Source organism: Musca autumnalis, unplaced genomic scaffold (genome assembly GCF_047663935.1).
Source record: "Musca autumnalis isolate F117 unplaced genomic scaffold, ASM4766393v1 scaffold_2, whole genome shotgun sequence".
NCBI lineage: Eukaryota > Metazoa > Arthropoda > Insecta > Diptera > Muscidae > Musca > Musca autumnalis.
The window spans coordinates 179,027,845-179,050,958 of NW_027411755.1; the positions used below are offsets into that span (position 1 = coordinate 179,027,845).

At 34.0% G+C, this 23,114-nt stretch overlaps 1 protein-coding gene and 1 non-coding gene across 2 annotated transcripts in view; one reads left to right on the forward strand and one right to left on the reverse strand.

Moving 5' to 3' along the window:
- LOC141394954 (tyrosine-protein kinase Btk-like) overlaps window positions 1-23,114 on the forward strand; it is a 209,544-nt gene that overhangs the window by 111,145 nt on the left and 75,285 nt on the right. The gene's annotated exons all lie outside the window — the stretch shown is intronic.
- TRNAK-UUU (transfer RNA lysine (anticodon UUU)) lies at window positions 7,833-7,905 on the reverse strand. The gene has a single exon. It is a non-coding gene; the product is annotated as a tRNA-Lys (tRNA).

Sequence of the window (23,114 nt, forward strand, 5' to 3'; positions counted from 1 at the left end):
AATATTCTTAAAAAATCCACGCTTGTTGGTCTGATGGTGGTTGAAGAAAATATTCTTAAAAAATCCACGCTTGTTGGTCTGATGGTGGTTGAAGAAAATATTCTTAAAAAATCCACGCTTGTTGGTCTGATGGTGGTTGAAGAAAATATTCTTAAAAAATCCACGCTTGTTGGTCTGATGGTCGTTGAAGAAAATATTCTTAAAAAATCCACGCTTGTTGGTCTGATGGTCGTTGAAGAAAATATTCTTAAAAAATCCACGCTTGTTGGTCTGATGGTCGTTGAAGAAAATATTCTTAAAAAATCCACGCTAGTTGGTCTGATGGTCGTTGAAGAAAATATTCTTAAAAAATCCACGCTTGTTGGTCTGATGGTCGTTGAAGAAAATATTCTTAAAAAATCCACGCTTGTTGGTCTGATGGTCGTTGAAGAAAATATTCTTAAAAAATCCACGCTTGTTGGTCTGATGGTCGTTGAAGAAAATATTCTTAAAAAATCCACGCTTGTTGGTCTGATGGTCGTTGAAGAAAATATTCTTAAAAAATCCACGCTTGTTGGTCTGATGGTCGTTGAAGAAAATATTCTTAAAAACCACGCTTGTTGGTCTGATGGTCGTTGAAGAAAATATTCTTAAAAAATCCACGCTTGTTGGTCTGATGGTCGTTGAAGAAAATATTCTTAAAAAATCCACGCTTGTTGGTCTGATGGTCGTTGAAGAAAATATTCTTAAAAAATCCACGCTTGTTGGTCTGATGGTCGTTGAAGAAAATATTCTTAAAAAATCCACGCTTGTTGGTCTGATGGTCGTTGAAGAAAATATTCTTAAAAAATCCACGCTTGTTGGTCTGATGGTCGTTGAAGAAAATATTCTTAAAAAATCCACGCTTGTTGGTCTGATGGTCGTTGAAGAAAATATTCTTAAAAAATCCACGCTTGTTGGTCTGATGGTCGTTGAAGAAAATATTCTTAAAAAATCCACGCTTGTTGGTCTGATGGTCGTTGAAGAAAATATTCTTAAAAAATCCACGCTTGTTGGTCTGATGGTCGTTGAAGAAAATATTCTTAAAAAATCCACGCTTGTTGGTCTGATGGTCGTTGAAGAAAATATTCTTAAAAAATCCACGCTTGTTGGTCTGATGGTCGTTGAAGAAAATATTCTTAAAAAATCCACGCTTGTTGGTCTGATGGTCGTTGAAGAAAATATTCTTAAAAAATCCACGCTTGTTGGTCTGATGGTCGTTGAAGAAAATATTCTTAAAAAATCCACGCTTGTTGGTCTGATGGTCGTTGAAGAAAATATTCTTAAAAAATCCACGCTTGTTGGTCTGATGGTCGTTGAAGAAAATATTCTTAAAAAATCCACGCTTGTTGGTCTGATGGTCGTTGAAGAAAATATTCTTAAAAAATCCACGCTTGTTGGTCTGATGGTCGTTGAAGAAAATATTCTTAAAAAATCCACGCTTGTTGGTCTGATGGTCGTTGAAGAAAATATTCTTAAAAAATCCACGCTTGTTGGTCTGATGGTCGTTGAAGAAAATATTCTTAAAAAATCCACGCTTGTTGGTCTGATGGTCGTTGAAGAAAATATTCTTAAAAAATCCACGCTTGTTGGTCTGATGGTCGTTGAAGAAAATATTCTTAAAAAATCCACGCTTGTTGGTCTGATGGTCGTTGAAGAAAATATTCTTAAAAAATCCACGCTTGTTGGTCTGATGGTCGTTGAAGAAAATATTCTTAAAAAATCCACGCTTGTTGGTCTGATGGTCGTTGAAGAAAATATTCTTAAAAAATCCACGCTTGTTGGTCTGATGGTCGTTGAAGAAAATATTCTTAAAAAATCCACGCTTGTTGGTCTGATGGTCGTTGAAGAAAATATTCTTAAAAAATCCACGCTTGTTGGTCTGATGGTCGTTGAAGAAAATATTCTTAAAAAATCCACGCTTGTTGGTCTGATGGTCGTTGAAGAAAATATTCTTAAAAAATCCACGCTTGTTGGTCTGATGGTCGTTGAAGAAAATATTCTTAAAAAATCCACGCTTGTTGGTCTGATGGTCGTTGAAGAAAATATTCTTAAAAAATCCACGCTTGTTGGTCTGATGGTCGTTGAAGAAAATATTCTTAAAAAATCCACGCTTGTTGGTCTGATGGTCGTTGAAGAAAATATTCTTAAAAAATCCACGCTTGTTGGTCTGATGGTCGTTGAAGAAAATATTCTTAAAAAATCCACGCTTGTTGGTCTGATGGTCGTTGAAGAAAATATTCTTAAAAAATCCACGCTTCTTGGTCTGATGGTCGTTGAAGAAAATATTCTTAACACAATTCACACTTAAATTAAATTAAATAAAATTAAATTGTTTTACAGAGTAATAAACCTGTTTTGTATTGTTATTAATAATTTATTTTCTTTTTCATTTCAGGTAAGTTCCTGAATACCCGATACACTCACTCCCACTTCATGGAATTCTCGTAGAAAAAAAATCGGTAATATTTAATAGCTATGAATATGCCATATCTTGCATTCATTGGATTATTCATGTTGAGTAAAAAATATTAATGACACATGTGGCACTATGGCAACTACATATCTCGAATGCCAGATTCATATGCTGCTGCTCGCTTGCCACAATCTCATTAATATTGATTGGTAAACAAAGCTAAAAAGTCGGTCATAAAGCAACAACTTCACCTTTGGCTAAAAACCATTGAATGGAATGTGGTGGTGGTGGTGATGGTGACTCAGACAAACGGATGAGCAATGTTTGGTTGTCACATTACTATTGACGCTTTGCCTCTTTCTCTGTGATTTTCTTTTTATGATAGCAATTTTCCATTTTTTGTTTTTGTTGCGGAATTTTTAATCATCATTGCTTTTTTGTGAAAGAATTTCCAATTTTGGTTTATCCTTTTACCCTCCCGCTACTCCATCATCATCATCATCATGAGCTCATGTTGCCGCAGCACATGATGACGATTGCGACAATGATATGCTTTAGGGGACGGTCGATGATGATGATGGTGACGAGATTTTCCTTCCTTCCAGGCCTAGAGGAGATCACATTACGACAACACGACATGTCTTTGGTAGCAATGTACGATGTTGCTTCTTTGATTTTTTTTTCAGTTTTCTGTTGATTCAATCAGTTTGGCATCCGCCTGTTTCCGGTTTATATTTTTGCCCGGTGTGTGTGTTTGTGTGCAATTGTGGGAATGCTGCGTTTAAATAAAATTCTTGACTAAAGTAAAGACTGGAATGTGGTGCACCAACATTACAGCAATGCTTGCTCAGAATATTTTGCTGAATTTTCTCAAGCTAATCCAAACAAATAAAAAAATAACAAAATTGGGCGTAACACTAACATCATCATCACCATAATTATGAAGAGTATGGATATCAACGCCGTCGTCATAGTCATCGTTTGAATATTCATGCAAGAAATACAGTGAAAAAATAACTTAAAAAATAAAAATTAAATATTCTTTAAAAAATTCACGTTTGTTGATAGTCCTTAAAAAATATTTTTTTAAAACATTCACTGATAGTCTTTGAAAAATATATTTTAAAAAATCCACGTTTGTTGATAGACCTTGAAAAATATTTTTCAAAACACCCACGTTTGTTGATATTTCTTGAAAAATATTTTTTTAATTTTTTAATTTTTTTGATAGTCATTGAAAAATATTTTATAAAAAATCCGCGTTAAAGAAGATACAAATAAATAAATATTTGGACTGAAATAAAAAATATTTTTCATGTTCCACTGTGCACTCTAAAAGCAGTATCACTCACCCCTTAGGCAATATTTACCATGGTCTGCAGCAGTTTGTTGCAAGTGTGGTTATCAAAACATCTATGTTTTAATATTGCCGTATATCCACAGACTGACCACCTTCGCCGTAGTTAAGCGTACCTTAAAGATTCTCACAACATAGTATACGATATGAATTAATTTCTCAGTTTCTTTTGACTTCCATATTCACATCATTCAAAACAGTTTTATGTTTTTGCAACCAACTGAAGGAGCTCTAAGACAATCTACGCAGTTTCATTCATTCTTCCTTTAAAGGGACTCAATCCTTTATTCATACTTTTCCTACGCAATATAAGGTAGTGGAAAAAGGCTAATGCCTCTTGGCAATTTCCCACAGAAATAATTATATTTTATTAATTTAATAATTGTTATTATGTTTGACGTTGTTATTGCTATTATCTTGTTGTGGGAACATTTTTGCAAAAAATGAAGCATATTTTAGAAGTCAAACCGAAATATTGAAAAGCCAACTTTTAACTTGAAAATCAGACCAAAATAGAAAATTCTAAATTTTTCAAGGCTCTGAGAGTAGCGTGGGATTCTTTCAACGCTACCAAAGAGGGGTGGATTTTGTAGGACTATTTTTAAACGCTACCAAAGAGGCGAAGATTTTTTATGACTATTTTTAAACGCTACCAAAGAGGCGAAGATTTTTTAGGAATATTTTTTCAACGCTACCAAAGAGGCGTGGATTTTTTAGGAATATTTTTTTCAACGCTGCCAAAGAGTAAGAATATTGTTTTAAAGCTCTGAAAGAGGCGTTGATTTTTAGAATATTGTTTCAAGGCTCTGAAAGAGGCGTGGATTTTTAAGAATATTGTTTCAAGGCTCTGAAAGAGGCGTGGATTTTTAAGAATATTGTTTCAAGGCTCTGAAAGAGGCGTGGATTTTTAAGAATATTGTTTCAAGGCTCTGAAAGAGGCGTGGATTTTTAAGAATATTGTTTCAAGGCTCTGAAAGAGGCGTGGATTTTTAAGAATATTGTTTCAAGGCTCTGAAAGAGGCATGGATTTTTAAGAATATTCTTTTAGGGCTCTGAAAGAGGCGTTGATTTTTAGGAATATTATTTCAAGGCTCTAAAAGAGGCGCGGATTTTTAAGAATATTGTTTCAAGGCTCTAAAAGAGGCTCGGATTTTTAAGAACATTGTTTCAAGGCTCTGAAAGAGGCGTGGATTTTTAAGAATATTGTTTCAATGTTCTGAAAGAGGCGTGGATTTTTAAGAATATTGTTTCAAGGCTCTGAAAAAGGCGTGGATTTTTTAAGAATATTGTTTCAAGGCTCTGAATGTGGCGTGGTTTTTAAAAAAAAAAATGTTTAAGGCTCTGAAAAAGGCGTGGATTTTTTAAGAATATTGTTTCAAGGCTCTGAAGGAGGCGTGGATTTTTAAGAATATTGTTTCAAGGCTCTGAAGGAGGCGTGGATTTTTAAGAATATTGTTTCAAGGCTCTGAAGGAGGCGTGGATTTTTAAGAATATTTTTTCAAGGCTCTAAAGGAGGCGTGGATTTTTAAGAATATTTTTTCAAGGCTCTGAAGGAGGCGTGGATTTTTAAGAATATTTTTTCAAGGCTCTGAAGGAGGCGTGGATTTTTAAGAATATTTTTTCAAGGCTCTGAAGGAGGCGTGGATTTTTAAGAATATTTTTTCAAGGCTCTGAAGGAGGCGTGGATTTTTAAGAATATTTTTTCAAGGCTCTGAAGGAGGCGTGGATTTTTAAGAATATTTTTTCAAGGCTCTGAAGGAGGCGTGGATTTTTAAGAATATTTTTTCAAGGCTCTGAAGGAGGCGTGGATTTTTAAGAATATTTTTTCAAGGCTCTGAAGGAGGCGTGGATTTTTAAGAATATTTTTTCCAGGCTCTGAAGGAGGCGTGGATTTTTAAGAATGTTGTTTCAAGGTTCTATAAGAGTCTGAAGTAGGCATGGATTTTTAAGAATATTGTCTTAAGGCTCTGAAATAGGCGTGCATTTTTTAAAAATATTGTTTCAAGGCTCTGAAGGAGGCTATAAAAGAGGTGTGGATTTCTAGGAATATTTTTTCAAAGCTCGGAAAGAGCCTTTGAGGCTATGAAAGAGGCGTGGATTTTTAGGAATTTTTTTTCTAGGCTATGAAAGAGGCCTGGATTTTTAGAAATATTTTTTCAAGGCTATGAAAGGGCATGGATTTTTTAGAAATATTATTTCAAGGCTCTGAGAATAGCGTGGATTTTTTAGAAATATTTTTTCAAGGCTCTGAAAGAGGCGCGGAGTTTTTAGAAATATTCTTTCAAGGCTCTGAAAGAGGCGTGGATTTTTTAGGAATATTTTTTCAAGGCTTTGAAATAGGCGTGGATTTTTTAGAAATATTTTTTCAAGGCTCTGAAAGAGGAATGGATTTTTTAGAAATATTTTTTCAAGGCTCTGAAAAAGGCGTGGATTTTTTAGAAATATTTTTTGAAGGCTCCAAAAGAGGCGTGGATGTTTTACAAATATTTTTCAAGGATCTGAAAGAGGCGTGGATGTTTTACAAATATTTTTCAAGGATCTGAAAGAGGCGTGGATATTTTACAAATATGTATTCAAGGCTCTGAAAGAGGCGTGGATGTTTTACAAATATTTTTCAAGGATCTGAAAGAGGCGTGGATGTTTTACAAATATTTTTCAAGGATCTGAAAGAGGCGTGGATATTTTACAAATATGTATTCAAGGCTCTGAAAGAGGCGTGGATTTTTAAAAATATTGTTTTAAGGCTCTGAAAGAGGCGTGGATTTTTTAGAAATAATTTTTCAAGGTTTTTTGAAAAGGTGTGGTTTGTTAGAAATATTTTTTCAAGGCCCTGAAAGAGGCGTGGTTTTTACAAATATTTTTTCAGGGCTCGAAAAAGATTCGTGTTTTTTTTACAAATATTTTTTCAGGGCTCGAAAAAGATGCGTGTTTTTTTACAAATATTTTTTCAGGGCTCGAAAAAGATGCGTGTTTTTTTACAAATATTTTTTCAGGGCTCGAAAACGAGGCGAGAATTTTTTTAGAAATATTTTGTTAATGCTAACAAAGAGGCGTGGTTTTTTACAAATATTTTTTCAGGGCTCGAAAAAGAGGCGAGAATTTGTTTAGAAATATTTTGTTAAGGCTAACAAAGAGGTGTGGTTTGTTAGAAATATTTTTTCAAGGCTCTGAAAGAGGCGTGGTTTTTTATAAATATTTTTTCAGGGCTCGAAAAAGAGGCGGGAATTTGTTTAGAAATATTTTGTTAAGGCTAACAAAGAGGCGTGGGTTTTTTAAGGACTATTTTCGCAAGGCTCGGAAAGCGGCAAGGTTTTTTTCGGAATGATTTTTTATATATGAATTTTTTAGAATTATTTTCAAGGCTCGGAAAGTGACGTACATTTTTTAGTATTATTTTTCGTTCGGCATTAAAATGTTCGGAGACTTCATTTCATATTCTTCCAGAGGATCGCTTTTTAGTTAAGCTTTGCTGGGATACATACAGTATCATCTTCTGAAAAAAACGTTCTTCCCTGAACTTGACCCTGCTTCTGTATCTGTTACATTTCGTAGTTTTTTTTTAAATAATTCCTGAATATTTTTGAAAAAAATGTCCCGACTCCGTAAAAATATTACTCGCTGGGCAAATTGAGCCAGATGTGGTTACCTTTCTTAAAATATTTAGGCATTTTCCTGAATCTTCAAAAATATTTATTTATAACAGCATTACTGTGATAATTTGACTGTGAAAATTTTCCGAAATTACTAGTGTGAACTTCAAATTGATCCTTTGAAACCTCCAATTAAAAAATATCCGCAGTACAGCTTTGAATACTTTTTTAAGGAGATGCAAAATTTCCTGCAATTCAATTTGTTCTTGTAGTTTTTTTTTTTTTTTATCAAAATGTACCTACAACCAGAATATATTATGGCCGCAATCGAAGTCGATTGATTTTTTATTCTTCTTTGGATTAGTAATTTTGTCATTTTGTATTTAATAGTTTAATAAAATAAAATATATTTTAATAATAATTAAAAAAATAATAAACAAAAAAGTTGCGCCGCCCGAGCAGGGACTTGAACCCTGGACCCTTGGATTAAAAGTCCAATGCTCTACCGACTGAGCTACCCGGGCACATGTTCGTTGCAATGCAACCACAACTGATATTCACATGGCTATTTATAGATTCAGTTGATGCTTTGCCTGTTTAACTAAGCGAACCATTGGCTGGCTGACGGTCTGGCTAGCAGATATGTTGAGTGACCCTCACATGCAAAAATAAAAACAAAGATAAAGAAATGAAGAGGCATATAAAAATTAAGAGAAATGTAATTTTTTTACTTTTCTCTTAATTTCTCTCTTTATAAGCGCGTTATTATTTTATTTTTCTTTCTTTGTTTTGCTTTACTCTTTCGTAAACCAAATGACGAACACACGCACGAACCAAATTCTTAAATTACGGGTGTGTTGGTTTTTCAACTTTCTTATAGCATGCTACAAAATTGTTTACAAGAGGGCTATTTTTTATAGCATGCTATATAATTGTCATTGTTTTTTCTTTTGCGTTTAATATTCATATTTATTTTACTTTGAGTATTTATTAAAAGTGTGGCCAAGTGCTTGTACTTTTGTAGGCATTTTTTCCGCAGTTTCCCCACATCAGACACCCGTCCGCCCAACTCAGCTTGACTCTACAGAAGTGGTAAAGCGGCAAGTGAACATTTTACCCAGCATGGGGTCAATTTAAAAATAATACATTGTTGTTATCTCTCATTTAGTTTTAGTTTTTATTGAATTGAATTTGTTTCTTCTGTCTTCTCTCTGCCTTTGTATGGAAATTAGGTTCTGGATTTGTTTGTGAACAAAGTGAAACTGTTGTCGGGTTGGTATAGGTGATGATGATGATGTTCCCTTTGGAGTTGAGAGCTACTTAAAGGCTGCTAATTGCCCTTATTATATTTGTTGGTAATTTATTTCAATTTATCCCAACATGTTACTGGGGTGCAGGAGATTTTGGAAAAGTTTGAGGAAATTATTTACAGAATTTTATTATTTTCTGTTGAACGTAAAAATTAAGAAAATAAAATAAAAGGCCTTCTGACCTCCTTCTGTGGGAAGACATTATCGTCTTCTATAGGAAGACATTCTGGTCTTCTATAGGAAGACATTCTGGTCTTCTGTAGGAAGACCTTCTTGTCTTCTATAGGAAGACCTTCTTGTCTTCTATAGGAAGACCTTCTTGTCTTCTATAGGAAGACCTTCTTGTCTTCTATAGGAAGACCTTCTTGTCTTCTATAGGAAGACCTTCTTGTCTTCTATAGGAAGACCTTCTTGTCTTCTATAGGAAGACCTTCTGGGCTTCTATAGGAAGACCTGCTGGTCTTCTATAGGAAGTCCTTCTGGTCTTCTATAGGAAGATCTTCTGGTCTTCTATGGGAAGACCTTCTGGTCTTCTATGGGAAGACCTTCTGGTCTTCTATAGGAAGTCCTTCTGGTCTTCTATAGGAAGACCTTCTGGTTTTCTATGAGAAGACCTTCTGGTCTTCTATAGGAAAACATTCTTTTTCCTTAGTAAGAACTTCGGCCCATCTATATGAAGGCCTTCTGGAAGAACATGTCTTTTATAGGAAGGCCTTGTCTTATATAGGTAGACTTTGTCTTCTATAGAAAGACCATGTATTCTAATGGAAGACCATGTCTTCTATAGGAAGACCTTTCGTCTTCTATAGGAAGACTTTTCGTCTCCTATAGGAATGCCTTTCGTCTCCTATAGGAATACCTTTCGTATTCTACAGGAAGACCTTGTCTTCTGTAGGAAGACGTCGTCCTCTGAAGGAAGACTTCGTCTTCTAAAAGAAGACTTCGTCTTCTAAAAGAAGACTTCGTCTTCTAAAGGAAGACTTCGTAGTCCAAAGGAAGACTTCGTCTTCTAAAAGAAGACATCGTATTCTATAGGAAGACTTCGTTTTCTTTAGGAAGACCTTGTCCTCTATAGGAGGAGCTTTTCTTCTATAGGAAGACCTTGTCCTCTATAGGAAGAGTTTTTCTTCTATAGAAAGATTTTGTCTTCTATAGGAAGACCTCGTCTTCTATAAGAAAACCTTGTCTTCTATAGGAAGAGGTTGTCTTCTATAGGAAGAGGGTGTCTTCTATTCGAAGAACTTGTCTTCTTTGGAAAGACGTTGTCTTCTGTATGAAGACTTTGTATTCTATAGGAAGACCTTGTCTTCTATAGGTAGATCGTTCGTCTTCTATAGGAACGTCATCTCTTCTATAGGAAGAGTTTTTCTTCTATAGGAAGACCTCGTCTTCTATAAGAAAACCTTGACTTCTATAGTAAGAGGTTGTCTTCTATTGGAAGAACTTGTCTTCTTTGGAAAGACATTGTCTTCTATATGAAGACCCTGGATTCTATAGGAAGACCTTGTCTTCTATAGGTATATCGTTCGTCTTCTATAGGAGGACCTTGTCTTCTATAGGAAGACCTTTCGTTTTCTATGAGAAGACGTCTTCTATAGCAAGACCTCGTCTGATATAGTAAGATCTCGTCTCCTATGGGAAGACCTCGTCTTCTATAGGAAGAGCTTGTCTTCTATTGGAAGAACTTTTGGTCTAGGAAGACCTTGTATTCTATAGGAAGACCTTGTCTTCTATAGGAAGATCGTTCGTCTTCTATAGGAGGGCATTGTCTTCTATAGGAAGACCTTGTTTTCTATAGGAAGACCTTTCGTCTTCTATAGGAAGACATTTCGTCTTCTATAGGAGGACCTTGTCTTCTATAGGAAGACTTGGTGTTCTGAAGGAAGATTTCATCTTTAAAAAAAGGCTTTGTTTTCTATAAGAAGACATCGTATTCTATAGGAAGACGTCGTCTTCTATAGCAAGACTATGTCTTCCATAGGAAGACTTTGTCTTATATTGGAAGACTTCGCCTTCTAAAGGAAAACGTCGTCATCTAAAGGAATACTTCGTCTTCTAAAAGAAGACATCGTCTATAGGAATCGCTTTTCTTCTATAAAAAGGGCTTTTCTTCTATAAAAAGAACTTTTCTTCTATAGGAAGATTTTGTCTTCTATAGGAAGACCATCTCTTCTATAGGTAGACCCCGTATTCTATATGAAGACCTTTCGCCTTCTATGGGAAGACCTTGTCTTCTATTGAAAGAAGACCTTGTCTTCTATGAAAAAAGACCTTGTCTTCTATAGAAAGTCCTCTTCTTCTATAGGAAGACCTCATCTTCTATAGGAATACCTCTTCTTTAGAATATTGAAAAATATTTTTTAAAAAAAATCCACATTGATAAGCCTTTAAAAACAGTTTTTAAAAAAATCCACGTTTGTTAATAACCCTTGAAAAATATTTTTTAAAAAATCCACGTTTGTTGATAATCATTGAAAAATGTTTGTTTAAAAAATCAATGAATGAAAAATATTTTTTTAAATCCACGTTTGTTGATAAGCCTTGAAAAATATTTTATAAAAAATCCTTCCTTGAAAAATATTTTTTTAAATCCACGTTTGTTGATAAGCCTTGAAAAATATTTTATAAAAAATCCTTCCTTGAAAAATATTTAAAAAAATTCCACGTTTGTTGATAGTCCTAGAAAAATGTTTTTTTCTTTTTATTTTAAATCCTCGTTTGTTGATAATTCTTGAAAAATATTTTTTAAAAAAATTCACGTTTGTTGATAATTCTTGAAAAATATTATTTAAAAAAATCCACGTTTGTTGATAATCCTTTAAAAAATATTTTTTAAAAAAATCCACGTTTCTTGATAATCCTCTAAAAAATATTTTTTAAAAAATTCGCGTTTGCTGATAACCCTTGAAAAATATTTTTTAAAAAATCCACGTTTGTTGATAATCCTTGGAAAATATTTTTTAAAAGATTCACGTTTGTTTATAATCCTTGAGAAATATTTTTTAAAAAATCCACGTTTGTTGATAATCCTTGAAAAATATTTTTTAAAAAATCCACGTTTGTTGATAATCCTTGAAAAATATTTTTTAAAAAATCTACGTCTGTTGAAAGCTCTTACTTTTTTAAATCCACTTTTGTTGGTAGTCCTTGAAAAATGTTTTTTTACATATTTAGTCATAGTCTATAGTAAGAACTTCGGCCCTTCTATATGAAGGCGTTCTGGTCTTTTATAGGATGACCTTCAACAGGAAGAACATGTCTTTTATAGGAAGACCTTGTCTTATATAGGTAGACATTGTCTTCTATAGAAAGACCATGTATTCTAATGAAAGACCATGTCTTCTGTAGGAAGACCATATCTTCTATAGGAAGATTTTTCGTCTCCTATAGGAATACCTTTCGTATTCTAAAGGAAGACTTTGTCTTCTAAAGGAAGACTTTGTCTTCTAAAAGAAGACTTCGTCTTCTAAAGGAAGACTTCGTCGTCCAAAGGAAGACTTCGTCTTCTATAGGAAGACTTCGTTTTCTTTAGGAAGACCTTGTCCTCTATAGGAGGTGCTTTTCTTCTATAGGAAGACCTTGTCCTCTATAGGAAGAGTTTTTCTTCTATAGGAAGATTTTGTCTTCTATAGGAAGACCATCTTTCTATAGGAAGACCTCGTCTTCTATAAGAAAACCTTGTCTTCTATAGGAAGAGCTTGTCTTCTATAGGAAGAGGTTGTCTTCTATTGGAAAAACTTGTCTTCTTTGGAAAGACATTGTCTTCTATATGAAGACCTTGTATTCTTCTATAGGAAGGTCATCTCTTCTATAGGAAGAGGTTTTCTTCTATAGGAATATTTTGTCTTCTATAGGAAGACCTCGTCTTCTATAAGAAAACCTTGTCTTCTATAGGAAGAGGTTGTCTTCTATAGGAAGAGGCTGTATTCTATAGGAAGAGGTTGTCTTCTATTGGAAGAACTTTGGAAAGACATTGTCTTCTATATGAAGACCTTGTATTCTATAGGAAGACCTTGTCTTCTATAGGTAGATCGTTCGTCTTCTATAGGAGGACCTTGTCTTCTATAGGACGACCTTTCGTTTTCTATGAGAAGACGTCTGTCTTCTATAGGAAGAACTCGTCTGCTATAGTAAGACCTCGTCTTCTATGGGAAGACCTCGTCTTCTATAGGAAGAGCTTGTCTTCTATTGGAAGAACTTTTGGTCTAGGAAGACCTTGTATTCTATAGGAGGACCCTGTCTTCTATAGGAAGATCGTTCGTCTTCTGTAGGAGGACATTGTCTTCTATAGGAAGACCTTGTTTTCTATAGGAAGACCCAGTATTCGGTAGGAAGACCTTGCCTTCTATGGGAAGACCTTGTCTTCTATGGGAAGACCTTGTCTTCTATAGGGAGACTTTGTCTTCTATAGGAAGAGCTTGTCTTCTATTGGAAGAACTGTTTTCTTTAGAAAGACATTTTCTTCTATAGGAAGACCTTGTAGATCGTTTGTCTTCTATAGAAGGACCTTGTGTAGAAAAACCTTTCGTTTCTATAGGAAGACCTTTCGTCTTCTATAAGAAGACCTTTCGTTTTCTATAGGAAGACCTCATCTTCTATAGGAAGACCTCATCTTCTATAGGAAGACCTCATCTTCTGCAGGAAGACCTCATCTTCTGTAGGAAGACCTCATCTTCTATAGGAAGACCTCATCTTCTATAGGAAGACCTCATCTTCTGTAGGAAGACCTCATCTTCTATAGGAAGACCTCATCTTCTGCAGGAAGACCTCATCTTCTGTAGGAAGACCTCATCTTCTATAGAAAGACCTTGTCTTGTATAGAAAGACCTTGTCTTTTATAAAAAGACCTTGCCTTCTATAGAAAGAAGACCTTATCTTCTATTGAAAGAAGACCTTGTCTTCGGTAGAAAGTCATACGCGATTGTCGATAATCCTTGAAAAATATTTTTTAAAAAATTCACGTTTGTTGATAGTCGTTGAAAAATATTGTTTAAAAAATCCACGCTTGTTGAAAATCCTTAAGAAATGTTTTTTTTTTAAATCAACGTTTGTTGATAATCCTTGAAAAATATGTTTTAAAAAATCAACGTTTTTTGATTGATATTCATTGAAAAATATATTTTTTTTTTTTAAATTCGCGTTTGTTGATAATCCTTGAAAAATATATTTTTTTTAAATCCACGGTTGTTGATAATCCTTGAAAGTATTTTTTAAAAAATCCACGTTTGTTGATAATCCTTGAAAAATATTTTTTAAAAATCCACGTTTGCTGATAATCATTGAAAAGTATTTTTTAAAAAATCCACGTTTGTTGATAATCTTGGAAAAATATTTTTTTAGAAAATCCGCGTTTGTTTATAATGCTTGAAAAATATTTTTAATAAAAATCCATTTTTGTTGATAATCCTTGAAAAATATTTTTAAAAAATCCACGTTTGTTGATAATCCTTGAAAAATATTTTTTAAAAAATCCACGTTTGTTATTAATCCTTGAAAAATATTTTTTTTTTAAATCCACGTTTGTTGATAATCATTGAAAAATTTTTTTTTTAAAAATCCACGTTTGTTGATAGTCCTTGAAAAATATTTTTTTTTAAATCCACGTTTGTTGATAATCATTGAAAATTTTTTTTTTTAAAAATCCACGTTTGTTGATAGTCCTTGAAAAATATTTTTTATAAATCCTTGAAAAGTATTTTGTAGAAAATCCATGTTTGCTGATAATCCTTGAAAAATATTTTTTAAAAATCCACGTTTGCTGATAATCATTGAAAAATATTTTTTAAAAAATCCACGTTTGTTGATAATCCTTAAAAAATATTTTTTTAAAAAATCCACGTTTGTTGATAATCCTTGAAAAATATTTTTTTAAAAAATCCACGTTTGTTGATAATCCTTCAAAAATATTTTTTAAAAAAACCACGTTTGTTGATAATCCTCGAAAATATTTTTTAAAAAAACCACGTTTGTTGATAATCCTCGAAAATATTTTTTAAAAAAATCCAGTTTGTTGTTATTCCTTGAAAAATATTTTTTAAAATTTCACGTTTGTTGATAATCCTTCAAAATTATTTTTTAAAATTCCACGTTTGTTGATAATCCTTGAAAAATATTTTTTTTAAAAAATCCACGTTTGTTGTTATTCCTTGAAAAATATTTTTTAAAAAATCCACGATAGTTGCTATTCCTTGAAAAATATTTTTTAAAAAATCCACGTTCGTTTATAATCCTTGAGAATTTCCTTTTTTAAATATCCCCGTTTGTTGTCCATAAAAAATATGTTTAAAAAATCCACGTTTGCTGATAATCCTTGAAAAATATTTTTAAAAATCCACATTTGCTGATAATCCTTGAAAAATATTTTTAAAAAATCCACGTTCGTTTATAATCCTTGAGAATTTCCTTTTTTAAATATCCCCGTTTGTTGTCCATAAAAAATATGTTTAAAAAATCCACGTTTGCTGATAATCCTTGAAAAATATTTTTAAAAATCCACATTTGCTGATAATCCTTGAAAAATATTTTTAAAAAATCCACGTTTGTTGATAATCCTAGAAAAATATTGTTTAAAAAATCCACGTTTTGTTGATAATCCTAGAAAAATATTTTTTAATAAATCCACGTTTGCTGATAATCCTTGAAAATACTTTTTTAAAAAATCCACGTTTGTTGTTATTCCTTGAAAAATATTTTTAAAAAACTGCACGTTTTTTGACAATCCGTGAAAAATATTTTTTTTAAAAAATCCACGTTTGTTGATAATCGTTGAAAATTATTTTTTAAAAATCCACGTTTGCCGATAATCCTTGAAAATATTTTTTAAAAAATCCACGTTTGTTGATAATCCTTGAAAAATATTTTTTAAAAACCAGGTTTGCTGATAATCCTTGAAAAATCCGCTTTTGTTGGTAGTCCTTGAAATTTTTTTTTTACATATTTAGTCATAGTCCAGAAAAAAATATATTAAAAAAATCAACATTTGTTCATAGTTCTGGAAAAATATTTTTTTTAAACCATGTTTGCTGAAAGTCCTTGAACAATATTTTTTTTAAATCTATCTATTTTTAGATTTTTGAGCTAATTTTCAAATTCGAGTGGCCATAGAATAGTTAGTTATTCAGAGCAACATGCCCTTGTTAAAATCATGGGTTAAGTAGTAAGTAGTTACGACTACCAAAAATACCTGTAAAAATTCATTATTTGGTAATGATTTTTTTTGCTGGGAACCAAAGATTCGAATAAACCTGCTTTGGTTCACTAGCCTGGACATGTAGTTAAGTATTGTGTTAATAATGTTATTTATTTTGATTTGACATAAAATACCCCAACTCTTACCTTGTCCCCCTCACATCTTTACAAGCTAATATCATAAACCAACCATAACATAACACAATGCTAATAAATTATTATTAAGTGTCAGACTCAAAACATTTGCCGACCAACGAACGGCCTTTTAGTAGATTGCTTTGACATGTTTGAATCTCCAATATTCTTTTCTTTCTACATGTTTTTGTTTTTTTTTTTTTTTTATTATCTGCTATCTTGTCCGAGATAGTCATAAAAACTTAAACGGCCGTCTTTTCTTTGAATGAATATTAAAAAAAATATTCACTGAAATCTCAGAGAATGGGAAAATCCCAAAGACGAAGAAAACTCAGTGACACCATCATCATTCGAAACATATAATCTGCCATTACAAATGCTAAGCACGATCAAGAGATTTATAGTTTTTTAGAAAAAAAATATAAAAAAATTAAATTAAAAAGAAAAATTAATGGAACAAATGAAATAAGAATTATTACAACTTTGGATGATGATTACTAAATTTCATTATTTGTAATGAAAAGCAATGAAAGAAATGAAGAAAATAAAACATCATCATTACACCAAAATCTTTTCAACATTTATTTGGAAATAATAATTTGTTGATGTTATCCGGAGGTTGATTTGAGGTTTTGTTGAAGAGGTGATTGCTGATAAATTATAAAGATATGTATGAGGACTCGAAAGAATCACATTTTATAGAGAATTATTTTTAATTATTATTTTTAGAGAATTTATTTTCTCACGAAGCGTATTTATATCCAGGACGGTCCTTTGCTCAGGTTTCTGCTCGAAAAGCGATAGGCCTTGCAGTCGTGGTTAAAACTTTATTGACAAATTGGCCCCAAAACTCTAAATCAGACACGACACCGTAAATAGACTGTCCGTGATGAATTGTTTATGTGCTTGAGAAAATAGCTCCAAAGAAATTTTTAAAAAATCCACGCCTAATTTGGTCTTTGGTGGCTACAAAAAATCTTTAAAAATTCTGCGCATAATTTGGTCTTTTGTGGCTCCAAAAAATCTTTAAAAAAATTCACGCCTAATTTGTTTTATGGTGGCTCCAAAAAATATAAAAAAAATCAGCGCCTAATTTGGTCTTTGGTGGCTCCAAAAAATCTTTAAAAAATCCGCTCCTAATATGGCCTATAGTGGCTCCAAAAAAATCTTTAAAAAAATCCGCGCTTAATATGGCCTATGGTGGCTCCAAAAAAAATCTTTAAAAAATCCGCGCCTAATATGGCCTATGGTGGCTCCAAAAAAATCTTTAAAAAAAATCCGCGCATAATATGGCCTATGGTGGCTCCAAAAAAAAATCTTTAAAAAAATCCGCGCCTAATATGGCCTATGGTGGCTCCAAAAGAATCTTTACAAAAATCCGCGCCTGATATGACCTATGGTGGCTCCAAAAAATCTTTAAAAAAATCCGCGCCTAATAAAGCCTATGGTGGCTCCAAAAAAATCTTTAAAAAAAATCCACGCCTAATTTGGTCTATGCCAGCTCAAAAAAATCTTTAAAAAAATCCACGCCTACTTTGGTCTATGGTGGGTGGCTCCAAAAAAAATCGTTAAAAAATCCACGCCTAATTTGGTCTATGGTGGGTGGCTCCAAAAAAAAATCTTTAAAAAATCTGCGCCTAATATGGGATATGGTGGCTCCAAAAAAAATCTTTAAAAAAAATCCGCGCATAATATGGCCTATGGTGGCTCCAAAAAAAAAAAATCTTTAAAAAAATCCGCGCCTAATATGGCCTATGGTGGCTCCAAAAAAATCTTTACAAAAATCCGCGCCTGATATGGCCTATGGTGGCTCCAAAAAATCTTTAAAAAAATCCGCGCCTAATAAGGCCTATGGTGGCTCCAAAAAAATCTTTAAAAAAAATCCACGCCTAATTTGGTCTATGCCAGCTCCAAAAAATCGTTAAAAAATCCACGCCTACTTTGGTCTATGGTGGGTGGCTCCAAAAAAAAAAAAAAATCGTTAAAAAATCCACGCCTAATTTGGTCTATGGTAGCTCCAAAAAAATCTTTAAAAAACCCACGCCTAATTTGGTCTATGGTGGGTGGCTCGAATTTTTTTTTTAAAAAAATCCACGCCTAATTTGGTCTATGGTGGGTGGCTCGAAATTTTTTTTTAAAAAAATCCACGCCTAATTTGGTCTATGGTGGGTGGCTCGAAATTTTTTTTTAACAAAATCCACGCCTAATTTGGTCTATGGTGGGTGGCTCGAAAATTTTTTTTAAAAAAATCCACGCCTAATTTGGTCTATGGTGGGTGGCTCGAAATTTTTTTTTAAAAAAATCCACGCCTAATTTGGTCTATGGTGGGTGGCTCCAAAAAAATCTTTAAAAAAATCCACGCCTAATTTGGTCTATGGTGGGTGGCTCCAAAAAAATCTTTAAAAAAATCCACGCCTAATTTGGTCTATGGTGGGTGGCTCCAAAAAAATCTTTAAAAAAATCCACGCCTAATTTGGTCTATGGTGGGTGGCTCGAAATTTTTTTTTAAAAAAATCCACGCCTAATTTGGTCTATGGTGGGTGGCTCCAAAAAAATCTTTAAAAAAATCCACGCCTAATTTGGTCTATGGTGGGTGGCTCCAAAAAAATCTTTAAAAAAATCCACGCCTAATTTGGTCTATGGTGGGTGACTCCAAAAAAATCTTTAAAAAAATCCACGCCTAATTTGGTCTATGGTGGGTGACTCCAAAAAAATCTTTAAAAAAATCCACGCCTAATTTGGTCTATGGTGGGTGACTCCAAAAAAATCTTTAAAAAAATCCACGCCTAATTTGGTCTATGGTGGGTGACTCCAAAAAAATCTTTAAAAAAATCCACGCCTAATTTGGTCTATGGTGGGTGGCTCCAAAAAAATCTTTAAAAAAATCCACGCCTAATTTGGTCTATGGTGGGTGGCTCCAAAAAATCTTTAAAAAAATCCACGCCTAATTTGGTCTATGGTGAGTGGCTCCAAAAAAATCTTTAAAAAAATCCACGCCTAATTTGGTCTATGGTGGGTGGCTCCAAAAAATCTTTAAAAAAATCCAGGCCTAATTTGGTCTATGGTAGCTCAAAAAAAATCTTTAAAAAAATCCACGCCTAATTTGGTCTATGGTGGGTGGCTCCAACAAAAATCTTTAAAAAAATCCACGCCTAATTTGGTCTATGGTGGGTGGCTCGAAAAAAAATCTTTAAAAAAATCCACGACTAATCTGGTCTTGGTGGGTGGGTGGCTCCAAAAAAATATTTAAAAAATCCACGCCTAATTTGGTATATGGTGGGTGGCTCCAAAAAAAATCTTTAAAAAAATCCACGCCTAATTTGGTCTATGGTGGGTGGCTCCAAAAAATCTTAAAAAAATCCAGCCCTAATTTGGTCTATGGTGGGTGGCTCCAAAAAATCTTAAAAAAATCCAGCCCTAATTTGGTCTATGGTGGGTGGCTCAAAAAATCGTTAAAAAAATACACGCCCAATTTGATCTATGGTGGGTGGCTCAAAAAAAAACTTTAAAAAAAATCCACGCCTAATTTGTCTATGGTGGGTGGCTCCAAAAAATCTTAAAAAAATCCACGCCTAATTTGGTCTATGGTGGGTGGCTCCAAAAAATCTTAAAAAAATCCACGCCTAATTTGGTCTATGGTGGGTGGCTCCAACAAAAATCTTTAAAAAAATCCACGCCTAATTTGGTCCATGGTGGGTGGCTCGAAAAAAATCTTTAAAAAAATCCACGACTAATCTGGTCTTGGTGGGTGGGTGGCTCCAAAAAAATATTTAAAAAATCCACGCCTAATTTGGTCTATGGTGGGTGGCTCCAAAAAATCTTAAAAAAATCCAGCCCTAATTTGGTCTATGGTGGGTGGCTCCAAAAAATCTTAAAAAAATCCAGCCCTAATTTGGTCTATGGTGGGTGGCTCAAAAAATCGTTAAAAAAATACACGCCCAATTTGATCTATGGTGGGTGGCTCAAAAAAAAACTTTAAAAAAAATCCACGCCTAATTTGTCTATGGTGGGTGGCTCCAAAAAATCTTAAAAAAATCCACGCCTAATTTGGTCTATGGTGGGTGGCTCCAAAAAATCTTAAAAAAATCCACGCCTAATTTTGTCTATGGTGGGTGGCTCGAAAAAAATCTTTAAAAAAATGCACGCCTAATTTGGTCTATGGTGGGCGGCTCCAAAAAAAATCTTTAAAAAAATCCACGCCTAATTTGGTCTATGGTGGGCGGCTCCAAAAAAAATCTTTAAAAAAATCCACGCCTAATTTGGTCTATGGTGGGCGGCTCCAAAAAAAATCTTTAAAAAAATCCACGCCTAATTTGGTCTATGGTGGGCGGCTCCAAAAAAAATCTTTAAAAAAATCCACGCCTAATTTGGTCTATGGTGGGCGGCTCCAAAAAAAATCTTTAAAAAAATCCACGCCTAATTTGGTCTATGGTGGGCGGCTCCAAAAAAAATCTTTAAAAAAATCCACGCCTAATTTGGTCTATGGTGGGCGGCTCCAAAAAAAATCTTTAAAAAAATCCACGCCTAATTTGGTCTATGGTGGGCGGCTCCAAAAAAAATCTTTAAAAAAATCCACGCCTAATTTGGTCTATGGTGGGCGGCTCCAAAAAAAATCTTTAAAAAAATCCACGCCTAATTTGGTCTATGGTGGGCGGCTCCAAAAAAAATCTTTAAAAAAATCCACGCCTAATTTGGTCAATGGTGGGCGGCTCCAAAAAAAATCTTTAAAAAAATCCACGCCTAATTTGGTCTATGGTGGGCGGCTCCAAAAAAATCTTTAAAAAAATCCACGCCTAATTTGGTGTATGGTGGGCGGCTCCAAAAAAATCTTTAAAAAAATCCACGCCTAATTTGGTCTATGGTGGGCGGCTCCAAAAAAAATCTTTAAAAAAATCCACGCCTAATTTGGTCTATGGTGGGCGGCTCCAAAAAAAATCTTTAAAAAAATCCACGCCTAATTTGGTCTATGGTGGGCGGCTCCAAAAAAAATCTTTAAAAAAATCCACGCCTAATTTGGTCTATGGTGGGCGGCTCCAAAAAAATCTTTAAAAAAAATCCACGCCTAATTTGGTCTATGGTGGGCGGCTCCAAAAAAAATCTTTAAAAAAATCCACGCCTAATTTGGTCTATGGTGGGCGGCTCCAAAAAAAATCTTTAAAAAAATCCACGCCTAATTTGGTCTATGGTGGGCGGCTCCAAAAAAATCTTTAAAAAAAATCCACGCCTAATTTGGTCTATGGTGGGCGGCTCCAAAAAAAATCTTTAAAAAAATCCACGCCTAATTTGGTCTATGGTGGGCGGCTCCAAAAAAAATCTTTAAAAAAATCCACGCCTAATTTGGTCTATGGTGGGCGGCTCCAAAAAAAATCTTTAAAAAAATCCACGCCTAATTTGGTCTATGGTGGGCGGCTCCAAAAAAAATCTTTAAAAAAATCCACGCCTAATTTGGTCTATGGTGGGCGGCTCCAAAAAAAATCTTTAAAAAAATCCACGCCTAATTTGGTCTATGGTGGGCGGCTCCAAAAAAAAATCTTTAAAACAGTCCACGCCTAATTTGGTCTATAGTGGCTCCACAAAAATCTTTAAAAAAATCAACGCCTAATTTGGTCTATGGTGGGTGGCTCCAAAAAAATCTTTAAAAAAATCCACGCCTAATTTGGTCTATGGTGGGTGGCTCCAAAAAAATCTTTAAAAAAATCCACGCCCAATTTGGGTTATGTTGGGTGGCTCAAAAAAATCTTTAAAAAAATCAACGCCTAATTTGGTCTATGGTGGGTGGCTCGAAAAAAATCTTTAAAAAAATCCACGCCTAATTTGGTCTATGGTGGCTCCAAAAAATCTTTAAAAAATCCACGCCTAATTTGGTCTATGGCGGGTGGCTCCAAAAAAAAATCTTTAAAAAAATTCACGCCTAATTTGGTCTATGGTAGCTCCAAAAAAATGTTAAACAAATCCACGCCTACTTTGGTCTATGGTGGGTATCTCAAAAAATCGTTAAAAAAAATCCAGGCCTAATTTGATCTATGGTGGGCGGCTCCAAAAAATCTTAAAAAAATCCACGCCTAATTTGGTCTATGGTGGGTGGCTCGAAAAAAATCTTTAAAAAAATCCACGCCTAATTTGGTCTATGGTGGGCGGCTCCAAAAAAAATCTTTAAAAAAATCCACGCCTAATTTGGTCTATGGTGGGCGGCTCCAAAAAAAATCTTTAAAAAAATCCACGCCTAATTTGGTCTATGGTGGGCGGCTCCAAAAAAAAATCTTTAAAACAGTCCACGCCTAATTTGGTCTATAGTGGCTCCACAAAAATCTTTAAAAAAATCAACGCCTAATTTGGTCTATGGTGGGTGGCTCCAAAAAAATCTTTAAAAAAATCCACGCCTAATTTGGTCTATGGTGGGTGGCTCCAAAAAAATCTTTAAAAAAATCCACGCCCAATTTGGGTTATGTTGGGTGGCTCAAAAAAATCTTTAAAAAAATCAACGCCTAATTTGGTCTATGGTGGGTGGCTCGAAAAAAATCTTTAAAAAAATCCACGCCTAATTTGGTCTATGGTGGCTCCAAAAAATCTTTAAAAAATCCACGCCTAATTTGGTCTATGGCGGGTGGCTCCAAAAAAAATCTTTAAAAAAATTCACGCCTAATTTGGTCTATGGTAGCTCCAAAAAAATGTTAAACAAATCCACGCCTACTTTGGTCTATGGTGGGTATCTCAAAAAATCGTTAAAAAAAATCCAGGCCTAATTTGATCTATGGTGGGCGGCTCCAAAAAATCTTAAAAAAATCCACGCCTAATTTGGTCTATGGTGGGTGGCTCGAAAAAAATCTTTAAAAAAATCCACGCCTAATTTGGTCTATGGTGGCTCCAAAAAATCTTTAAACAAGTGAGCAAAGGCTATAGTCGGGACGGGCCGACCATGTGATACCCTACACCACTACCCCTGTGCATAAGCTTTTCACTGGTAAACATTTCTTTTAGGAAATATAAACCGACTACCACCAAAAATAATATGCCTCTTTGTCTCTGGGACCCCCATAAGCAACCAAAATTTCGTGACCATCCGATCAAAATTACGACCTGTAGCTTGATTGCAAAAAAAT